Here is a 22,238-nt window from a genome sequence, read left to right as displayed (position 1 = left end):
TCATTTTCCTAAAACACCTGTTTGATCAGTTTTGTTCTGGTAAATTCCTTGGCCTGACATTTAAAGCCCTCCACAGTGTGGCCCCAGGCTAGCCTTATCCACCTGGATCCTTGGCTTTAGCCAATGTAGGCTGCTCCTTGCTGAGCTCTCTGCACATGTACCTCCTGCTCTTCTGATCTCTGGGGATGTCCCCTCCCCCTCTGCCCTTCCCTTGAGACTTTGCTTTAATTAAACCTACTTTTTGGGGGAGTTGATCCTGACCGCTGCAGCTGGCATTAATTTCTCCTCCAAAGTGATTAGGTCTTTCCCCCTTTTTTGGCACTCAGCAGCTATATGAGTGAATCCAGAAGTGACTTTTAGTCTTGGTGGGTTCTCGTAGCTTGTCTCATCCAGTGTTCCACTGGTCTGAGCCGTGCTGCTGTTCAGGCCGAGTTTGACGATGGCTAAAGCAATACTTCAGCCACCTCATGCAAAGAGTTGACTCACTGGAAAAGACCCTGATGCTGGGAAGGAAGGGGGCAGGAGGAGAAGGACGACAGAGGATGAGATGGCTGGATGGCATCACCGACTCGATGGAAATGAGTTCGAGTAAAGTCCGGGAGTTGGTGATGGACAGGGAGGCCTGGCGTGCTGCAATTCATGGGGTCGCAAAGAGTCGACACAACTGAGCGACTGAACTGAACTGAAAGCTACCTTTTGGGAAAGGCTTGAGTTCTTTTCAAAGGATATCTTTTGAGCAGCAAGGAGCACTGGCTTTCCTTTTGCAGCCAGACTGTAGCTTGCTAGGCTCTACTGTCCATGGAATTCTCCAGGCAAGAATACTGGAGTGGGTTGTCATTTTCTTTTCCAAGGGATCTTCCTGGATCAAACCCAGGGTCTCCTGAATTACAGGTGGACTCTTGCCATTTCATCCACCAAGGAAGCCTGTAACACTAAGAAGGAGGAAACATTTCTCAGGCCTGAAGAGCTGTAGAGGGGACACTGCCTAAAAAGTGTAGGCGTTAGGAAAACACACAGCCAATTCCGTGTACTCTTGGGGAATCTTCCTTAATGATCTGGTGTGAGGCCGTTGCACTTAACAGCAGCACACTGGCCCAGATGCTACAGGGTCCACTGTGAGGAGCTGGGAGAGGTCAGCGGCCCAGCCATCTGCCCAGGTGTCTTCAGCCACAGCACTCCCCAGGTTATAGATAGGGCCAAGCAGCAGAGGGCTGGGATCTCCAGCAACAAGCCTTTTGGGAAGGATCTGGGAGGGGGCGGGGGGAACAGGTGGTTGTCTGGCCGCTTGGAGTGAGCGCAGTTTGCACAATCAGCACCTGTGCTTCTTAGGCCCCAGTGACATTGCCGCGTCTCACTGTGTATGCCAGTGGCTTTCTGCTGAGACTGCAGGATTGTTAGGCATTAGCTCTGAGCCACGTCTCTAATTTGATCCCTGAATGGTCATCAGTAATTCCATTTCCACACCGAATGAACTGCACTGGCCCGGGGAATAGGTTATGGATTCTATGGAGGGTGGCACCTCAGTCAGCCTTAGGAAGAAGAGTCCAATACGGCAGGATAGGTATAGAGAACAACCTCATGTGTGCCCAGAATCCTGTTTACCCAGGACAGCAGTGACCCCAGAGATATTCCACAGCAAAGTCAACATGCAAACAATCTCAGGCACTGCTAAGGATGAAAGGTAAAGTTATAACTAAATCCTTTCATGCCCCCAAAGCAAATTGAATATTCCACAGTCCATCTGGCTAGAAGAGCCACTGGCTTGAACCAGCTGAGACTTGGGAGGACTGAACTCTGTCACTGTTGGGGCAGGGCAGTTAACCTTTTACACTGATTTCTGGGCATAAGAAAGATATTCATACCGAGTGATCACTGAGAAGCTGAATGAAAATAATCAGTGTACTTTAGGGTAAGGGAAAAAACGGACTTTAAAAGTCTTTCAGGGGATTTCCCTGGTGGTCCAGTGGCTGAGACTCTGTGCTCCCAATGCAGGGAGTCCGAGTTCAATGCCTGGTCAGGGCACTAGATCCCACATACTGCAATGAAGATCGAAGATCCTGCATTCCTCAACTAAGACCTGACATGGCCAAATAAGTACTTTTTTTTTTAATGAAAAAGTCTTCAGAATAACATTAATATAAAACTAGGAAATGGCTGTTTTGGCATTGTAAAGCAACCCTATCATTCCTGGACTGTGCTGAGATGTATATAGATCTTCATACCTTGACACACTCACACCCAACCCTACTGTCCTACCCCAGCTGTATCTGCCTCCTGCTCCCTATTTGCTTCCCCGACCCCAGACCTGGCCATTCCCCAATCAGAGACAGTAATGCCCTTGTATCTTGAAGACTGGGCTTTCTGGTCTACCAAGAAAAAACACTGTCTCCCTCCTTTACCATTTCTAAACTAGAAGGAAAAAATAACAACCCTGAATCAGACTCTGCTTTCATGAACTGCATCCCACAGGAAGAAAGTCAGAAGGTGGTGATCTGCTCTGTTGGGGGCAAAATTTGTTTTTTCAGAAGCCAAAGCCAGGCATGATTCTTCCTCAAATACATGGTGTGTAGACTGGAACCAGGAGCTCTGTGATAGTTTTGGCCAGGAATACAGGCATTAACTGGCTGAGCTGCAACTCCAAAGAAAGACCCCTTTTGTTCCTAATGGGGAGGGTATCATCCACTGGACACCCTGAGGGGCAGAGGAGTAGTCCCGTTAACTTGTCAAAGTGAGACTTGGCAGAAGGGAGTCTGTACTAAAGCCATCAGTCCCCAAACCTGGTGGTTTGAAAAGGTGTTTTACAGCTTCCATCTCAAGTTAGTTAACCAACATTAAAAATAAATTCAGTACAATGCTCTGCTTCCAGTTAAGTGCTCTGCATGAATTCTTTAAAGTTTTTTTATGCCATCTTGAGAATTCCTGGAGTTCACTGCCTTAAAGTGGTGGTTAGACTCCACTTAGACCAAGTGCCTTGGCTAGAACCTGGAGGCAAAGTCCACATCCTAACATACAGTGTCTCTTCAATAAAACACTAGGTGTTTTTCTGTGTAGCCAGAGAAATGATTTTTCATTTAAACTACTGTATCTAAGTTGCTACTTTTTCCTAACTCATTGTTGTTCAGTCACTCAGTCGTGTCTGACTCTCTGCGACCCCAGGGACTCCAGCACACCTGGCTTCCCAGTCTATCACCATCTCCCGGAGTTCGCTCAAACTCACGTCCACTGAGTCAGTGATGCCATCCAACCATCTCATTCCCTTCTCCTGCCTTCAATCTTTCCCAGCATCAGGGTCTTTTCTAATGAGCATCAGGTGGCCAAAGTACTGGAGCTTTGGCTTCATCATCAGTCCTTCCAGTGAATATTCAGGGTTGATTTCCTTTAGGATTGATTGGTTTGATCTCTGTGCTGTCCAAGGGACTCTCAAGAGTTTTCTCCAGCACCACAGTTCAAAAGCATCAATTCTTTGGTGCTTATATTCGCCAAAGAGCTCATTTCCAGCTCTCATATCCATACATGACTACTGGAAAAATCATAACTTTGACTATACAGACATTTGTAGGCAAAGTAATGTCTCTGCTTTTTCATACACTGTCTAGGTCTGTCACTGCTTTTCTTCCAAGGAGCAAACATCTTTTAATTTCATGACTGCAATCACCGTCCACAGTGATTTTGGAGCCCAAGAAAATAGTCTGTCAGTTTCCATTGTTTCCCCATCTATTTGCCATGAAGTGATGGGATCGGATGACATGATCTTAGTTTTTTGAATGTTGAGTTTTAATCCAGTTTTTTTCACTCTCCTCTATTTCCCACCTCACAACTCTTATTTTCCCACACATCCTACCTCTCCACTCAACCAACCCCAGGCTGACTTGCCCTCTTGACCCTGACCTGGCACCTGTAATAGTGGGGCTATGCTAGAACAAGTACCCAAGGAAAACTGCAAGTCTCTTGATTGGACAGAACTCCTATGAATGATAAGCTTCTGTTAGACTGTGACTTCCTTATCGTTCTTGAGGGCAGGTGCATGTCAGGTGTTCAGTAAATATTTGTTGAATTAATAATTGGGTTAAGTAGACAGAATTCACTTGAAAAGCAATCATTTATTTTTTTGACTGGAATTTTTTATAAGTGTGCTTTCTATGCTAAAGACCATCATTGGGAAAGCAGGCAGAAGGCCCACACGTGGCCTCTACATGTGACCTGGGCTTCCTCATAACATAGTGGCTGAATTCCAAGGGCAAGTATCCTGAGAAAAAAGGGAGCAGGTAGAGGCAGAGCATATTACTTTTTACAACCTGGGCTTGAAAGTTCTGTGTTTCTTCCACTGCGTTCTGTTGATCAACATAGGTACAACTGAACAGTTTCAAAGGGAGAGGACATACAGAGAGCTCTCTGGCTGGAGAGTGGAAATGTGGCAGAGAAGAGAGGAAGCAAGAAGCTGGCAACTGGCAGTGGATCTAAACTTGTAGAAGGAAAGGCAGAGGGCCTGCTCTACATTTTCATGCATTCCTTTGTGCTGGGCTCTATGAAAATTGATTCAGTAGTAAAGAGGAGGCATGGCGGTGGGAGAAATACCATCTAGATATGTATCTGCTGGTAGTTTCTCACTAGAAAGCAAAATTGGTGGCATCGTGCAGGCCCTTACAGCTGGAGCCGTATTAGGAGCAGCTGTAAGGGCTGGGAACACTCCGATCCATTATCAGAGTGGATACCATTAGCCCATTCCCTGACACACCGCATAGTTTCCTCTAAGCTTGTGTGTAATTGGACTAGAGCATGTGTTCTCTGAGCCACTTCTCTAGAATCTGCTTTCTCTAATGAGGAAACAAAGATAGCTTCAGTCTACTACACAGTCAGACTCTGTGGACAGGACAATGCATACCCTAGTTATGTATACTTCTAACAAATGTACAAATGGATAAACATTTACCAAGTGCCTGCTAAGAACTAAGAATAAAAATGCAGTGATGTATCCCCTCAAGGAGCTTACAGATGAGAAACAGAGATGAGATTTGCAGACTTTGAGGTCAATGCCCACAAAGAGGCCACATACCAGGGCTCATGAGGTTGTGGTGAACCTGCAAATTACTACAAATCTTTCAGAACACAACATGGGACTAACTGTGTGTTTCAGCCACTTCTGCTGCATAACAAATTGTCCCCAAACAATAATCATTGGTATCTCTCTCTGTGGATCAGGAATTCAGATAGGGTACAATGGGGATGGCTTCTCTCTTCTCCACAGTGTGTGGGGCTGGATGACTGAATCATCTGAAGGCTGTTCACTCCCACGTTCAGTGGTTGATTCTGGGTATTGACTGGGGACATCATTGGGAGTGCGGGCACAAGGCCCACATGTGGACTCTACATGTGGCTTGGGCTTCCTTATAACATAGTGGCTGAATTCCAAGAGCAAGTGTCTTAAGAAAGAGGGGGAGATAGAGACAAAGCCTATTACCTTTTATAACCTGGGCTTGAAAGTTCCATGTTTCTTCCACTGTATTCTGTTGATGAGATGGTTGGATGGCATCACCAATGTGATAAACATGAGTTTGAGTAGGCTCCAGGAGCTGGTGATGGACAGGGAAGCCTGGCATGCTGCAGTCCATGGGGTCGCAAAGAGTCTGACACGACTGAACAACTGAATTGAATTGATTCTGTTAATCAACACAGGTATAAAAAAATGAACAGTTCAAAGGGTGAGAACATAGATTCCACCTCTCAATGGAGCAATATCCCACATCATAGCATGTGGGATGGGACATATATCGGTGTGACCATTTTTGAAAAATACAGTCTGCCACAATGTGCAAGGGCTTCCCAGATAGCTCAAACGGTAAAGAATCTGCCTGCAATGCAGGAGACCTGGGTCAGGAAGATCCCCTGGAGAAGGGAATGGCAACCCACTCTAGTATTCTTGCCTGGAAAATCCCAAGGATAGAGGAGCCTGGCGGGCTATAGTCCATGGGGTCGCAAAGAGTTGGACATGACTGAGCAACTAATACTTTCACTTCACAATGTGCGAAGCCCCCCAAAATGTTAATTTTATATTAAAATATTTTATATAAGATGTTAATGCTCTTTTAGCACTCTTTGGCTGGGAAAATATTCAACAGAAAAAAAGTTATGTCTAAGGATGTTCACTGTGTGCATTTGTTTATCCATCCATCCAACAAATGCTGATTGAAGCAGTTAGCTAGGTGCTAGGAATAGAAGCCTTAAGATTTCTTTTTACTTTGAAATAGCTTTCTAGTCTATTAATAGCTCGACTATAACAAAACCCATCAAATGTCAGTGATAGATGGTCTTATAAATTATAGTACGTCGACTCCGTAAGACACTTGGAGGTGGTAGTTTAGTCACTAAATTGTGTCCAACTTTTGTAACCGCATGGACTGTAGCCCACCAGGCTCCTCTGAAGCTGGAGCAGTTACAGGCATGGAGACCTGTGAGGAGGCTGCTGCAGTAATCCAGGGCCTGGATGCCAGGGGTGGCAGAAAAGACTGGAGAGCATTTGTAGAAGAAAAATGGTCACAACTTGGTAACCTGGTGCACACAATGCCAACATTTCAGTTTAGGTTGTTATGATATGAAGATAGTAGCACTAACAGAAACAGAGGAAGAGGAACTGGTTTGGAGCAGAAGAGAAATTTTAAACATGTTGAGTTTGAGATGCTATTGGGACATCGAGAAGGAGATGACAACCGATAGTTGGAAATACAAGTCTGAATCTCAAGAGACTTCCACTTTTGCCAGAACAATTTGACTATATCCCTTTCCCCCAAATGTTCTTACCCCAGCTATCTGTAACAGCTCCTCCCTGTCTTCACTAAGCCCTCTCCTCAAAAATCACCTCCTCAGACCCTTTCATGTTACCTTTGAAATGACATCCCTGGCACTTACCATCCTCATACCCCACCTGCTCAGTTCTTCATTGCATATACCTGAGATTTTACTTATTATCTGCTCCCTCCATTCGCACCCCCTTAGAGATGGAATGCCAGTCTCATCTTCCTGTTTGAGGAACTATACACTAAAGGGCATCTATGTATCAATTAGGCTTCCCAGGTGGCACAGTGGTAACAGTAAAGAATCTGCCTGCCAATGAAGGAGATGCAAGTTGGATCCCTGGGTCAGGAAGATCCCCTGGAGTAGGAAATGGCAACCCACTCCGTCTTGTCTGGGAAACCCCATGGACAGAGGAGTCTGGCGGGCTACAGTCCATGGAGTTGAAAAGATTTAGACATGACTGAGCAACTGAGCACACACATTTATCAATTCGCTCCTAAATAAATTTCTACTGTGAAATGATAACAACTAATAGCATGTGTTTTTTCTTCAGATCCTAGTCTAAAAGTTTCAAACTTATCTGTGATGTTACAGAAGAACACATACCAATGGGGTGGTGGCACACACATCCCACTGAACAGCACTTAATCACATGGACAGGACTTCCTTGGTGGCCCAGTGGTTGGGACTCTGTGTTTCCAATACAAGGGGCACAGGTTTAATCTCTCGTTGGGAAACTAAGATCCCATATGCTGCATGGCATGGCCAAAAAAAAAAAAAGTCACACAAACATAACTAACTGCAAAAGAAACTGGGGAAAGTTTTTGGTTTTTTTTTTTTGTTCTGCATGACCAGCTAATAATCCTAGCACTTCAGAAGAAGCAGATAATGGGTATCAGGCAACAGCAGTAGTCTTTCCCTGCAGGAGATGTCTGAATCAATCTCCAGAGCCCTGGCTGCACCTAACTCCAAGAACAGTAACTGTGGATACAGAACTCCTGGTCCCCTTGAACAATTTAACTCTCATCAAGTGCTTCCTTAATTGCCTCACCCTCTCTGCCTTCCCCAGGGAACTGAAAATGAGGAAATGTCCAACATTTCTGTATTCCAGATGCCACAATACTATAAAACAAAAAACACTTCAGACTTGTCCATAGTTCTCCTTGACCAACATTCTAAGTATTTGTAGCCAGCATTAGCATCACAATTGCAGGATCCATTGTAAAATAAAAATGTGGGGCCCTTGTACAAAACTTATCAAGACTTTTAAGACAGCCACAACAGAGCATTAAACCCAACACAGGGCCGTTCAAAGTGTGGGGTTCTGTATGACTACCCAGGTCACAGGCCTGTGAAGTCATTTAGTCTTTAAAAAAAGAAAGGAGTTGTTATATATCATGAAACCCACAGGCAAGTAATGTTGGCTTTTCAGCCTGCTTCAACTTTTAGGGGAGCTTTTTTTTTTTTCTTTGTCATGGCTCTGAAAACATAGAAATGGCCTTGGGAATCAAACAGTTGGACTGTTTGATTTTACAGAAGCCCAGAGAGGATCTTGGGGCTTCCCTTATAGCTCAGTTGGTAAAGAATCTGCCTGCCACGCAGGAGACCTGGGTTCAATCCCTGGGTTGGGAAGATCCCCTGGAGAAGGGAAAGGCTACCCACTCCAGTGATCTGGCCTGGAGAATTCAATAGACTGTCCATAGAGTTGCAAAGAGTCTGACTTTTCACTACTTTCACTTTCAGAGAGGATCTGTGAGTGTCTGGGATGTGGTTGGGTGCTGGTACCAGAGCCACTCTAGCAGTCTGACCCCTACACTGTGCCCCGTGGGCGCCCTGACTGCACTGCAGGAAGGGTCATTTTTCCCATCAGGCAGGCTCTGCGGTGTCAGGTCAGAGGCACCCTGGACAGTCTTGGGACTTCCCATTGCTTTCTTGGGCTAGACTCCTCTTCCAGGCTCTGGTCAAAGCAGAGAAAAAACAACCAGAAAGTCACCTTGTTCTTGATTCCCTTTAGGGGAGGTACTGCTGGTCATGGAAAGGCTGAGTGGCTGGCCTGAGAAGGAAGAGCTTGGCGACTGCGTTCCCACGCTCCCTCCTCAGATACCTCCTGGTGGTGGTTCTGTGCCCCTCTAAGTGGGCAGAGAGGTTACAGGAGGGCTGCCTGACACAGCAGAGGGTTCACCCTGACAGACACTGGCCGGGGTGAGGTATGGGCACACAGACAGTCATCCTGGTGGAGGCTGGAGCAGGAGACAGCAAGCTGGGGAGGGCAGCGTGGGGGCTGCGCAGAGCAGAAGCAGGGGCAAGGACAGATGAATGCGTCACGGAGAGCAGGCGCGCGAGTTGTCAGATGGGCACGCTTTTCTCCAGGGGAAGGAAGGCTGTGCGAGACGCGAGAGAGGAGAGCGGAGTGATTAGCAAAGCAGGGACTGAGTCACGCATCCAGTCTCCAGAGCAGCGTGTGCAGGCTGGGGGCTCTCCCGGGTGCAGACGTGGTGGCAGGCAGCCCAGCAGGCTCCCGCAGAGGTGCCAGGCTTCCTGCGGGCCTAGCGAGGTGGGGCCTGGAGCCTGGGGTCTGAGCTGGCTCCGGGCTGGGATCCAGAGTCCACAGGCATCTCTGCCTCTGGGCCTCCTCACTGGCCTCAGACACCCTCCTAGTGAGCAGGCCTGATGTCCCTCCCCCGCGCCCCCTTCCCCCCCACACTCTGAGGACTTAGGGTTTCTGAAGAGCTCGAGGGAGGCAGAAGTCCCCCCAGGCTCCCTCCCAGCGCCACTCTGGCCCGAAGGACAGAACCTGCACCCCGTGGGTGAAGGAGAGAGTGTCCAGGTCTAACGAACCCTGAGGTGCTGGCAGTCACGGTCACACCACCACAGGCAGTCCCTGCCTCCCCATGACTCCTAGGCCTGTGTCCACTAGGTTTCTGGCACCCTGGGGAGTTGTGGTAAAGAAACCCTACAATTGCTCTTCCCCGGAGGCTGGAGAGCTGTGAGTGGCTCCCCATGCCACCAGGTCCCTCATCGCATGGGTTCCCTGGTCCCCACAGCCCCGGAAGATGAACGTCCTGTGGCCCTGTTTCTAGAATTCTCTTTTCAGAGCCGATGGCCCCTCCCCGCTGGGCTCTGCTTCTCTGGGGTTCATCAAAGTTGGGGAGAGCAAAGGGCCGAGGCCGGGGGTGACAGGGAGCCCACGGGGAGGGGCTGTTCAGAAACGCAGGGCCGAGCGTACCTCTGAAGCCGCAGGACGCCCAGCTCTGCCCGGGGGCCCTGGAGCGCTTCTGTCCCCGAACTCTGCCCTCCAGGGGGAGGGAGGAAGGTCTGCAGGGGCCTCTCCCCACTCCTGGGCCCTGGAGTTATTCTAGCATCAGCTCCACCCTGATCCAGGAGGTCACCCGGCTGCCACGCGCCAGATGTTAGCCTGCCCACAGCCGTGCCAATGTCTCCTCGAGGACCAGGGAGTTCTTCACACCCTGGCCTGGTCACTGATGCTCGCCCCTCTGCTGCCAGAAGCTTCTCTGCCCTTGCTGAGGAGAGTTGGGGGTGGGGCGGGCGCCAGGAGGAGGAGGCCACACGTCTCTGGCCCCCGCAGGTGAGGGCCGGCCAGGCCTGCCGGCCTCTGTCTGGGGCTTGGCCCCGCACGCGGCCCTGCGTGTCCCCTCCCTCCTCCTGCGTCCCTCGCGGAGGCATGGACCGTTCTGAGGCTGGGGCTTCTGAAACTGCTTTCACCTTCCGCTCACGTTCCCCGCCTCCATTTTCTCTGTCTGCAAAATGAGATCAATACATCTCGGCTCTGAGGTAAGAGGCCCTCCCAAGGCATTGCTTGGGAGGGAACAACAGGCCCGCCGCTCCAGGCAGTGACGCGCTTTCTTTCCAAAGACAGAGCGAGCGGCCTCGTGCTGCTGCCTCCTGCGTCACCGCGTGGGCGGCCAACTCCCCAACGTCGCCTAGAGGCCAGGACAGGGGTGAATGGCTGGGGGGGGGGGCGGGGCGGGCTGTCTGTCTCCCTGGTATATTTGGTGTGTGTGTGTGCATGTGTGTCGGTCCTTGCTATATTTGAGGTGTGTGTGTGCGCCCCCGGTGTATTTGGGGTGTGTGTCCCTGGTATATTTGGGGTGGTGTGTCCCTGGTATATTTGGGGTGTGTGTGTGCATGTGCGTGCCCTAGTATATGTGGTGTGTGTGTGCTGTGTATTTTGTGTGGTATATGTGGAGAGGTGTGTGTGGTGTGGTATGTGGCTTGGATTAGAGGCTGGGACAGGGGTGAATGGTCCTAGTATATCTAGGGCCCTAGTATATCTGGGATTTGCAGGGGGGTATGTATTTCATGTGGTGTGTGTGGAGAGGTGTGTGTGGTGTGGTATATAGCTTTTCTGTGGTGTGGCATGTGTGTCTAATGTGGGACTGTGTACACAGCTGGTACTAAACTGTTTATGAAATAAAAAGAGGGCAGAGAGACTCTTAAGAGGCCGTGGGGGTCCTCTTCCCTGAGGCTGTCCCCTCAGCCCCTTGGTCTGCACCCCCACACCCTCTTCATTAGATGAATGTTGGAGAGGAGGCAACTCCTGACAGACCTAGAGCAGATGTGGGTGCAGCTGGGGCAGGGCAGCAGGTGGCTGTCCTTAGCCAGCATGTCCTGGGTTGAGAGCCGGGTTCAGTGCACCCACTGCTGGTGGGCTGCCTGGAGCTCTTCTGCAGGGAGTAGGACCTGAAGCTGCACCCCACCATTAGACCCCAGGCAGCAGGATTTGGGGGAGCGTGCAGCACAGCCTCAGTGCCTCTCTCCAGGATTATATGCCAGGCAACCCTCCGGGGGAGCAGGAGGAATTCGAGGTTTTCAGGGTAAAATGTCTTAACAGGCTCTTAGCCTCCCTCTCCCCAGTCTGTTGTTGTTCAGTCACTTAGTTGTGTCTGATTCTGTGACCCCATGGACTACAGCACGTCAGGTTTCCCTGTCCTTCACCATCTCCCCAAGCTTGCTCAAACTCTTGTCCATTGAGTCAGTGATTGATGCCATCCAACCATCTCATCCTCTGTTGTCCCCTCTCCTCCTGCCTTCAATCCTTCCCAGCATCAGGGTCTTTTCCAATGAGTCAGCTCTTTGCACCAGGTGGTCAAAGTATTGGAACTTCAGTTTCAGCTGGAGATTAACTCATGTTATAGCAAAAGCATTTAGGTTTTGCATTCAGAGCTCCAACTCCCCTGCTTACCAGCTAAGTGGCCTTGGGCAGGTTTCTTAACCGAGTCAGATTTTAACTGAAGCCTGTGAAGCCCAAAGTCATACAGAACTACTATGAGCGCTTTGTGGAAAATAGAGACTGACAACACTCCCTGCAGGGAGGAGCTGTGAAAGTCATTCACGGCTCACCAAGCCCTATGGACAACGAACTCCAGGGCACCTAGCCAACAGCGTCTCCATCCTCTGTTCTGTCCGAGTCCTCTCCCAATCCTGATCTCATGAAAAGGAAACCAGAAAGGCTCTATTACTTGGCTTCTATCTGACATCTTGAAATTTAAGGACTTTAATCAGTAGAACTTTAAGGAGTTAAATAGTTACAGTAACAAGAAAGCTGCCAGCTGGCCCTTCCAATGACCTTGCCAGAGTGTGAGGGAAATGGATGGCACCATCTGGGTTTGACTTCCCTCCTGGGGAAAAGTGAGTGACTGCAACACTTTAGGATCAAAGTTTACCCAAAGATAAGCTGTGGTCCCAAACAGCTTATATCTAAAGTATCATCTGCTTCCTGCATCCCACTGCCCCCACCCCACCCCAGCCCTCCTCTATGCCCTGTTCCAGGTCCACAATTCCAACATGGTGTCTTTGGGAAGGGCTGACAGCACCACAAGAGGGCTCCCAGGGAAGAAATGTGGAAAAGTCTTAAAAAGCAGGGAGTCGATAACACTGGTTGAAAAGACAAGAAAAGGGGTGAATTCTTCCCTCAAGTCCAAGTCCAGGATTTCCCAGGCCTCTTCTGGAGGCCATCCTGCTGTCATTGGGGGAACTTACAGCTAAATCTGTGAAGGAAAGATAGAGCAGTCTTCCCAGCGGTGACCATCGAGGCAGGATCGGGAAGGAGTGTTGGTGGTTCATGCTGACTTTCCCTTTTTTTGAGGAACCACTGACAGGAAGCCTGAATTTTGAGACTGGAAGGCCGCCCAAAAACTCCCATGCCCCCACCCCTGGCCCCAGCAATGGCTGACGAACCTGATGCCCCACCTTATCCCTGGGAATAAGAGACTAAGGGAGCAGGAAGAAGGCAGGATTGAAACTCAGGCTGAGGCTTAGGCTGCTCTTGGAAGTGCTACTGTGAGGAAGGGGCTGGGCTCTTCTCTCCCCAAAGGGATGTATATGATGCGGCAGTTTGGGGGACATCTCCCCACTGAAGGACATACTGCAGCCTTGCGCTGCTTGGCCAGCTTCGCCCTCTCACCTCGCTGCCCCTCAGACTCCTTTCTTCAGCCCTGGAAGCTTTGCCCCCTTTGACTGGTAGGACACCACAAACTGGAGGTTGTCAGCGTCTCGGCCACTCGTGCCCTTTCTGAAGGAACTGACTGTCAGTCATCCTCCCAGGGAGCAGCTTGAGCTACAGAGGTTGGGGTGGCCTGACCGCGGTGGGAAGAAGTGGTGGTGAGGAAGAGCTTGCCTCCTGAAACACGAGAAGCAAACCCCGGAGAGAGAGCCTCATGAGGTCAGCCAGGGCTTGAGGTGGGAATGGGGCTAGGGGGACGGCAGCTGGGTGGATGGTGCAGCTCCCGAGGCTGGGACCAGAGCTCCTCCCAGGCTGTAAAGTATGGCATCGACCACCCAGGAAGAATCTAATCAGATGCCTGCTGACACTGGCACTTTACAGGTCACTTTTTTTTTTTTCTTCTTGGGCTAGGGTCTCACAACCTTTGGAGGGCAGTTTTTCTCATTTCAGAGAGGAGGAAAGCAAGGTCCAGAAGATCACATTCCAAATAGAATCGTGAGACTCAAAGTCACGTTTGGTTTAAAGCTCATGTAACTAATCCCCCAGGGCCTGGCCAGCTGGGTCCAGGTGCACCCAGGGCGTCAGAACCCACTCAGCTGCTGGCTTGTCCCTCCACAGGCGGAAATCACATGACCCAAGGCTCAGCGCCACCCATGCCAGTAAAAAGACACTGAGTCTTCTTTTTTAATCCTTTAAGATAAAGTATAGAGAATACTCTTATGCTTACTACTCGAATTTGTCTTATACCTACTACTCAGCCCTGAGTTGGTGTTGAAAAAAAATTTTTTTAAGAAAAAACATAATGATAAACTGTAGTATATCCAGATAGAGGAGTATTATTCAGCACTTAAATGAGCCATCAAACTATGAAAAGACATGGAGGAAACCTAGTGAAAGAAGCCAATCTGAAAAGGCTACATACTGAAAAGGCTACATTACCCCAACTATGACATTCTGGAAAAAGCAAAACCATGTAGACAGTGAAAATATCAGTGGTTGCCAGGGGATGAGGGGAGGGGAGGTGAATTGGTAATACACAAAAGATTTTTAGGGCAGTGACATTATTCAGTATGATACTGTGATGGTAGATACATGTAACATGTATCACTCTCTTTTTTTTAAATATGAAATGCTTCACAAATTTGCATGTCATCCTTGAGCAGGGGCCATGCTAATATTCTCAGCATCATTCCAATTTTAGTATATGTGCTGCTGAAGCAAGCACTGTAATATGTATCTTTAATTTTAAAAAGTATTAATAAAATACGTAGAATGTGCAAGAGTAAACCCTAAGGAAAACTGGATTATGCCTGCTTATGATGTGTCATCCTTTGCAACAAACATACCCCTCTGGTGGTTGACGTTAATAGTGGAAGAAGCTGTGGCTGTGTAGCGGCAGGGAGTACATGGAAAATCTCTGTACCTTTCTCTGTTTTGCTGTAAACCTTAAACTGCTCCAAAAAAAAGATAATCTTGTAAAAAACAAAAAGTACAGAAACATTAAGAACAATAACACCTAAGTCTCTACACAAAGCCTCTACAGTGCCCCCATGGAAGTAGTTCTGTAGGTCAGTCATAACAAGATACCTCAAACCTGCTGACTTCAACAGAAATTGTCCCATAGCTCTGGAGGCTACCCGTTCTGGATCAAGATTTGACGGGATTCATACCTCTCTCCTAGCTGTGGTGTTCCTTAGATTGCAGATGTATCACCTGTTTCTGCCTTCCCATTCACATGCTGTCCTGTGTGTCTGTGTGTGTGTGTGTGTGTGTGCAAATTTCCCCTTTTTCTAAACACGCCAGTCATGTTGGATTAGGTAGGACCCATCTTAATGATTTTATTTTAATTTATCTCGTAAAGACCCTATCACTGAATAAGGTCACTTTCTGAGGTACTACAAGTTAGGACTCAACATATCTTTTTTGGGGGGGACACAGTGCAACCCATAATGCCTGCTGAGGACACAGCCTTGCTCCAACATGTGGCAGCTGGTTGAGTGCTCTGTTGCCATGGAGCCATTCAGACAGTGTTTATAACCAGCCCCGGCCAAGCAGATTTTATTCCATCTTGGAGTCTCACAGGTAATTTCACAAGCAGACTGCCACTCATACCTGCTCTCCCATCAGAGCAGCCTGTCAACTGGCAGCGTGGTTACACGTATTTTTCAGGTGTCCCTGGACAGGTCTACACGTGGCAGGTCAGCCTGCATTCAACAAGCACAGACAAGTCTCCACCAGAGGGTCTCAGGGAACCTAGGCACTCTCAGAGCTTTTCTCTTTCCCATCTGTCTCTGTTGCAAAGAAGCCATGCCAGACATTCCACTAGTGAGAATTTTCTCAAGATCTGTTGCCCAAAACACACTTACTGTCTGACACAGTCATTTTTATATCTTTTAGAGTCCCTTTTCGCACTGCTGACTCCAAGAAAACTAATTAATTATTTTAGACACCACTATTAAGTTGACACAGTGATTAATCGGATCATCCTTTTTATGAAATTACCTCTGAAATGCTAACTTCTCATCTTCTGAAACTCACTGTGTAAATTACTCTGAAGATTACATTGTTCTGGCTTTCAGCTCTGTAAATCTTTTTTTTTTTTTTTCCCCTGGCCCCCTAGCTCTGTAAATCTTAATAGCAGTTTTTTGTTTTTTGCCGAAAGCAATAAAAGCTGTCCCGAATTTATCAGGTCAATCAGGAAAGAGGCGGGCAGCAGGAAATTGAAGGTGACTCACGCCGCAAGTGGGAGTTTGACTGATAGATTGTTAGAACCTTCTGTTGCTGGTTACCGTCAGGGGACTTGGCGTCAGTGAGTCAGTGAGCAGTACACAGGCAGCCTCATGAACCAGAGGGACATGTGGAACCCACAGGTGCAGGTGTCAGGGCTCCAGCTGGAGTGAAGAACTACTGTTCTAAGAGTGGCCCTCCCCCAACTCTCCACCCCCTCTATCGCCTTTCTTGCATTTTCTCAGTGCATCCTGAGTCTCTTGGTGTCCCATTTGGGCTCAAAGCCCACAGAGAACTGCCTCATGGCTTTCCACGCGGAGCAGTGCCCCAAACTCCTAGGCCTGGGGAGGGAGCAGGGAGCACAGCTTAGCTACTGCCCTCCACTTTACTCCACCCAGTGGGCAGGCTTCTGGACTCCAGGCTCCATCAACGCTGCCCCACAGAAGGAATTTTAAAGCCTGCAGAGGCTCTCAAGCCTGGTAGAAATAGCAGTGTCAATCTTCATTTTTTTTTTTTTCTAGCTAGTTTTCCTTCTTTTTAGTAGTAAATCCTGAGCATCCCATGTGTGCCTTACCAGGAGAGTGTTAGAGGTCACTTTGCCAGTCCCTTTTCAGGCTGCATGCAAAACACCTTTTACTTGTTTTGAGAACAGCTGAAAGACAAAACACACTGAACCTGTATCAGGCTTCCCACTTCTTTGCTAGTGGCAAAGAATCTGCCTGCCAATGCAAGAGACACAAGAGATGCAGGTTTGATCCCTGAGTTGAGAAGAATCCCCTGGAGAAGGGAATGGCAACCCACTCCCATATTCTTGCCTGGAGAATCCTATGGACAGAGAAGCTTGGTGGGCTACAGTCCATGGGGTCTCAAAGAGTTGGAAACGACTGAGCACATTGAACCTGTGGCCTCATTTACCCATGCATCAGCCCACCCATCCGTCCATCCATCCATCCGTGTATATTGAGCAACCTACTGCATGTAAGGCTCTGTTCTAGGCTCTTGGGGAAAACAGAACAAGAACATGGCAGAGATGATTCCTACCCTCATGACACCTTTAATAGAGAAGTTGGACAATAAATAAGATAAATACTAAGTGAGATGGTGTTCCATGCTTTCGGAAGAGGATAGGGACTACTAATGTGGGTGGCAGTCTACAATTTTAAATAGAAGAGTCAGGGAAGGCTGAGTTGCCTCACTAACGTCACCCTAGCCCTGGCTCTGCCTCATGGAGAAGATGACATTTGAATAAAGAACTGAAGGAGGTGAGAGGCTGAGCCAAGTGAAAACTGGAAGGAAGAACCTTCCAGGCAGAGAGAACCTTCCAGGCAGAGGGAACCTTCCAGTGCCAAGGCCCTGACACAGAAGCACGCTTGACTGGTCGAGGAAAAGAGACGAGGTGTGGTGGCTAGAAGAGGGTGGCAGGAGTTAGAAGTCAGAGAAGTTTGGAATCCACGGGCCATGGAAACATCTGAGTAAACTTGACACTCGGGTCTTTAAAGGAAGAAAGCATCTTTTTGTCTTGTTCCGGTGCTCCCCTGGGGTTCTGGCCTGCCCTGAAGGTGTCTACCCGCAGGCAGACCAGAGCCCAGAGCCCTGGCTAACAGAAGGGTGTGGGCTGGAGAGCATGCGGAGAGGGGGAAGCATTTCCTGGGCTCTGAAGCCCCACTGCCAGGATTCTCCACGTGCCTGAGGAAACTGAGGTTTGAGGGCCTCTCCCAGCGGCTCCCCCTGTAGTGTCACTACGGCAAGCTTCGTCTCTGAGCAGGTTCCTTCTGCTTCACTGGGGCAGGAAGTTTACCACTTACAAGCTCCCTCTGTCGGGATTTTTCTCCCATGCCTATGCACACAGGTGAGAGATAAGAAAGAAAGGCTTTCAGCTGCTGGGCCGACTCCTCCGATGGAAGGCGAAACCTTGAAACCAGACGCGGTTAATGATGCCCTCATGTTGCTCCTAAGGGCGGAACACAGTGTGAAGGAGGGCTCCCGTCAGCAGCTGGAGCGAGGCACGGTGAAAGGCAGTTCCTGTCCTCTGGAGGTCTGAGGGGTGAGGGGGCACTCCTCTGTGACACCCCCACACCCGAAGTCCTGTGTGGAAGTTAGCCTGTCATTTCATTACCCTCACCCCTTCAACAAAAGGACGACTTTTCCAGTCATGACGCCACATTGAGGTGTCAAGCCTTCCCGGGGAGGGACAGGAAGAGCCCAGGAAAGCTTCTGAGGGGAGCATGGCAGGGGACGCAGTGTTCCCCCTAGCTCTCCCGCGCAGGCTGTTCTTTTCAGACAAACCCTGTCTTTGGCCCTGCGGCTCTGGATCGCATGTGACCGCCCCTCCGCTAAGCTGCCCCACGAAAGGATCTTTCCGGAAAGGGATAGAGAAGTGTGAGTCCAGGGAGGCTGCGAGAGCTCTGGCAGCTGTTTTCTGCTCCCCTGGGTGTGAGGATGCGTGACAGCGCCATAGCTGTGTGTGTCCCCTGCCCTCTGGCTTATCTGCCTGTTCCCCCCCCCCCCCACCACGGGCCCAACTCCTGCCTCTTCTCCTCCTCTCCTCCAGGCCCACGCCACGTTCCAGAACAATCTCCCCCACCCCAACCGGGTGCGTGGTGGTGCCGGCCTTCCTCCCCGTGGCTTTTCTAGCGAGCCTTTTCTTCCCCGAGAAGTCACGCTCACAAACCCGAGAGCGCCATTATCGACGGCCCTCAGGGTTGCCATGGAAACAGAGCATTCCTCTCTCCTCCCCTTCTCTCTGTTTACCTTGGTAAGGGACTGCGGCAAAAACCAGCCTGCGGCGGAAAGGGAGGGAGGGCGGAGGGACGGGGAGAGGGAGGAGAGAAAGCCAGCCTGCTCTAAACCAGATCATTCCGGTTCAGAGTGGTCCCCACCCCCGCTCCTCCCGCCCCTTTCCAATCCTGGGAGCCGCTCGGCTAGGCCTGGTGGGCTGCAGTGGGAAACTCTGGGCCTTCCGGTAGCGTTAGTGGAGAGGGTCCGAGGGTCCTCTCGCCGGCCTCTGATCAGAGCTAGACAGGTGTTCACGACACAGGGGCGCCCTGCTGAGGGTGGGGAGGGAGGAGAGCTGAAATCCAGCCCTGACCGGTGTGCCCTGGCCGGCCGGAAGCATCCTCACCCTGCCTGGACCACTGCCAGGTCCTCCCAGCAGAGTCCTGCTTCCCCTCGCACCCTCCCTGGGGCAGCCAGAAGCATCCTTCTGTGTTCTCCCTGGCTGAAAAGCGTCTCACTTGCTCTTAAATAAAAGCCAGACTATTTGCCCAGCTCTTCTTGATCTGCCTCACCTGCCTCTCCTTTCTCGCATTCCGCACCTCTGCTTCCGGGTTCCCCTTGCTCCTTCCTTCTAGAAGACTCCAGGAGTTGGGTTTTGTCCATGTTCGTTATAACATCTGAAATGCTCTGGTCCGTTATAGTAACATTCGTCCTCACTGGCGCTTTCTAGCTTCCTCCACATTCAATGGGTTCCTAGGTTTTATCTAACTTTTCTATGTGAAACGTAAAATAGTTCGTATTTACATCAGCCCCATCCCACCCACCCAGATGGAAGCTCCCTGAAGACAGGGCCATATTCCCTGCTGCATGGCGCACCAGGAGGCGATTGCCTCCTCTAGGGGAGCTCCGTTGGCTTCATTTCTGCTGGCGGGGAAGAGGGGGAAATTGGCGGGGAGCCACCCAGACAGTTCTTCAGGATGCCTGAGTTCAGCACCAGGCCCCCTTTATTTATTTCTTTGGCCGCAGCATTGGGTTGCAGCATCTTAATTCCCCAATTTGGGACTGAATCCGTACCCCCTGTATTGGAAGCTCGGAGTCTTAACCGTTGGACCACCAGGGAAGTCCCCACCAGGCCATCTTGCTGCTGACAGAGAAACACTGCGCAGTGTGTGTGCAGCGGGCATCCCCAACCCTGCCCAATGGGGAAAAAGCCAGGGTGGCAGGGCGGCTGGAATCTCAGTCCTGGAGTGGAGGGGCATGTGGGGTATCCTGCGTCCTGAGGTGTAACTCAGAGCCAGAGCTTCACCGCCCCAAACGGCCCACCCCCAGGAGGTGGGGGTGGAGGGGTGTGGTTCTCCAGATGCCCTACCACTAGGATTTTCTTGGTCATGACCTGCTGTCTGCAGCCAGGCCCTGCCTGGTGAATGACAGTTCTTACAGAAAACCTCTCGGAAATGTAGGCAGGGCGCCCTTTTTTCTGGGCTTTGCAGGTCTGGGTAATTCTCGTGGCAAATCACATAAGTTGGCTTGTCTTGGTTTCACAGCCTATGAAAGGGGGTAAGACTTCTCCATCCTTTTAATCATCCAGTCATTTACAAGCAGACTTGGCCAGAAGGGACCCAGAATTACAGTATCTTGAAGAACTAAATAGAGCTGCACAGGGTTCTGCATTATAAAGGAAAAAAAAAAAAACAAAAAACCCACCAAGAACACACGCTTAAGGAAACAGCAGCTCCCTCTGCAGCCCATCTTATCTCCCAAACTCTAACAGTTGTTAGCTCCTTTGTTTTTTTCCTCCATTTCTTCTTTTTAAAATTTTATTTATTTAGGTTGTGCTGGGTCTTGGTTGCTGCGCAGGCTTTTCTCTAGGTGTGGGGCACAGGGCTTCTCACTACAGTGGCTTTCTTCTGTGGAGCATGAACTCTAGAGTTCAAGGGCTTCAGCAGTTGTGGCTCCCCAGCTCTAGAGCACAGGCTTAGGAGTTGTGGTACATGGGCTTCGCGGCATGTAGGATCTTCCCGTGGGATCAAACCTGTGTCTCCTGCATTGGCAGGCATAGTCTTTACCACTGAGCCACTAGGGAAGCCCCTGTTTCTTCTTTACATTTCTAATCAATACGCTTTCCTGGTTATTTTAGGTATTCTATGTATTTCCTTCCTGACATGGAAAATGAGGATTTCTCTCTTCCAATACTCTCTCTACTATCTCATCTTCCTCTATTTAGTTTCTTTACTGGGTTATCTTTACAATTTTAATAAGTAAAGGTACTTCACCTTTATTTCTTATTCCATCATCTCTAGAGAGCAACCTAATAATGATTATGTGCCAAACATCGTTCTGAGCACTTTACACATATGTTTAAGCCACACAATAATATCAAGAGATGGGTTATAGTTAGTAGCCCCATCTTAGGGAAAAGAAAACTAGGACTATTTTACTATTATCACTAGTGGTTTACCAAGAGGGAGAGGAGATAAACATGGGTGGCCAATCTGTCATCCGTGCACTCATTTCTAACAGGGCAAGTTTTCGGAAGCATTCATTTTGGCCTTTGCTCTAGTTCCTTGTTGGGCAAATAAGTGTGACGGTGACAAGTAAGGTACAGAGGTCTCCTGGCCATCTCAGCCAGCACCAGGCAGTTAGCTCAGCTGTGGGACAGGGATTCCCAAATGTCATTGATAAGCTAAAATGCAATCAACTAAGGAGTTTGTTAAAGTAACTCACCTACAAAAACAATCTTTGGGATTTGGACCTAAGAATCTTTGTTTTTAACAGTCATGCCTCATGCGTAGAAACCAGTGATTTTTCCCTTGAATCATACAGATAGTCGTGACTCTGTACGTAAAGATTCACATTTTCCCTCTGAATTCTCTGTAGCTTCTCCAACCCTTCAGAAGTCTTGGTACATCCATATAAACTTGTCTAGCAATGGTCTGGGGAATATATGGGACGAGACAGTAAAAGGGGGTATGACTTGCGCCGCAGTCACTCCCTTGCTGATGTCCTGGAGGGAGCCAAGTTGTGTTGAGGGGACTACGTGTGTCCAGGAGTTCCAGAACGGGAGCAGAGAGAAGGCACACACAGTGCCTGTGGGCATGAAAGGTGGAAGACACACAGATAATACAGAGAAAAGCTGTCCCTGTGGGTGGTAACAGAGAAGGCAATGGCTACCCCACTCCAGTACTCTTGCCTGGAAAATCCCATGGACGGAGGAGCCTGGTAGGCTGCAGACCATGGGGTCGCTAAGAGTTGGACACGACTGAGCGACTTCACTTTCATTTTTCACTTTCATGCATTGGAGAAGGAAATGGCAACCCACTCCAGTGTTCTTGCCTGGAGAATCCCAGGGACTGGGGAGCCTGGTGGGCTGCTGTCTATGGGGTCGCACAGAGTCGAACACAACTGAAGCGACTTAGCAGTAGCAGTGGGTGGTAAAGGATGTGGTGGTGGCAGGTGGGACTGATGCTTAGGTCATACAGGTGAGCTCACATTACCATCAGACAATCACATTACCATCAGACAATCAAGGTGGCCTTGAACCAAA

At 49.3% G+C, this 22,238-nt stretch overlaps 1 non-coding gene across 1 annotated transcript; it reads right to left on the bottom strand.

The window, feature by feature from the left end:
- Positions 1-14,370: 14,370 nt before the first annotated feature.
- Positions 14,371-14,477, bottom strand: LOC122438984. The gene has a single exon (XR_006268728.1). It is a non-coding gene; the product is annotated as a U6 spliceosomal RNA (small nuclear RNA).
- Between the last annotated feature and the right edge of the window lie 7,761 nt (positions 14,478-22,238).

The sequence above is a fragment of the Cervus canadensis genome, chromosome 3 (assembly GCF_019320065.1).
Source record: "Cervus canadensis isolate Bull #8, Minnesota chromosome 3, ASM1932006v1, whole genome shotgun sequence".
Lineage (NCBI taxonomy): Eukaryota > Metazoa > Chordata > Mammalia > Artiodactyla > Cervidae > Cervus > Cervus canadensis.
Note: the sequence above shows the minus strand (reverse complement) of the source record. Positions and strands in the feature narration are given on the sequence as shown.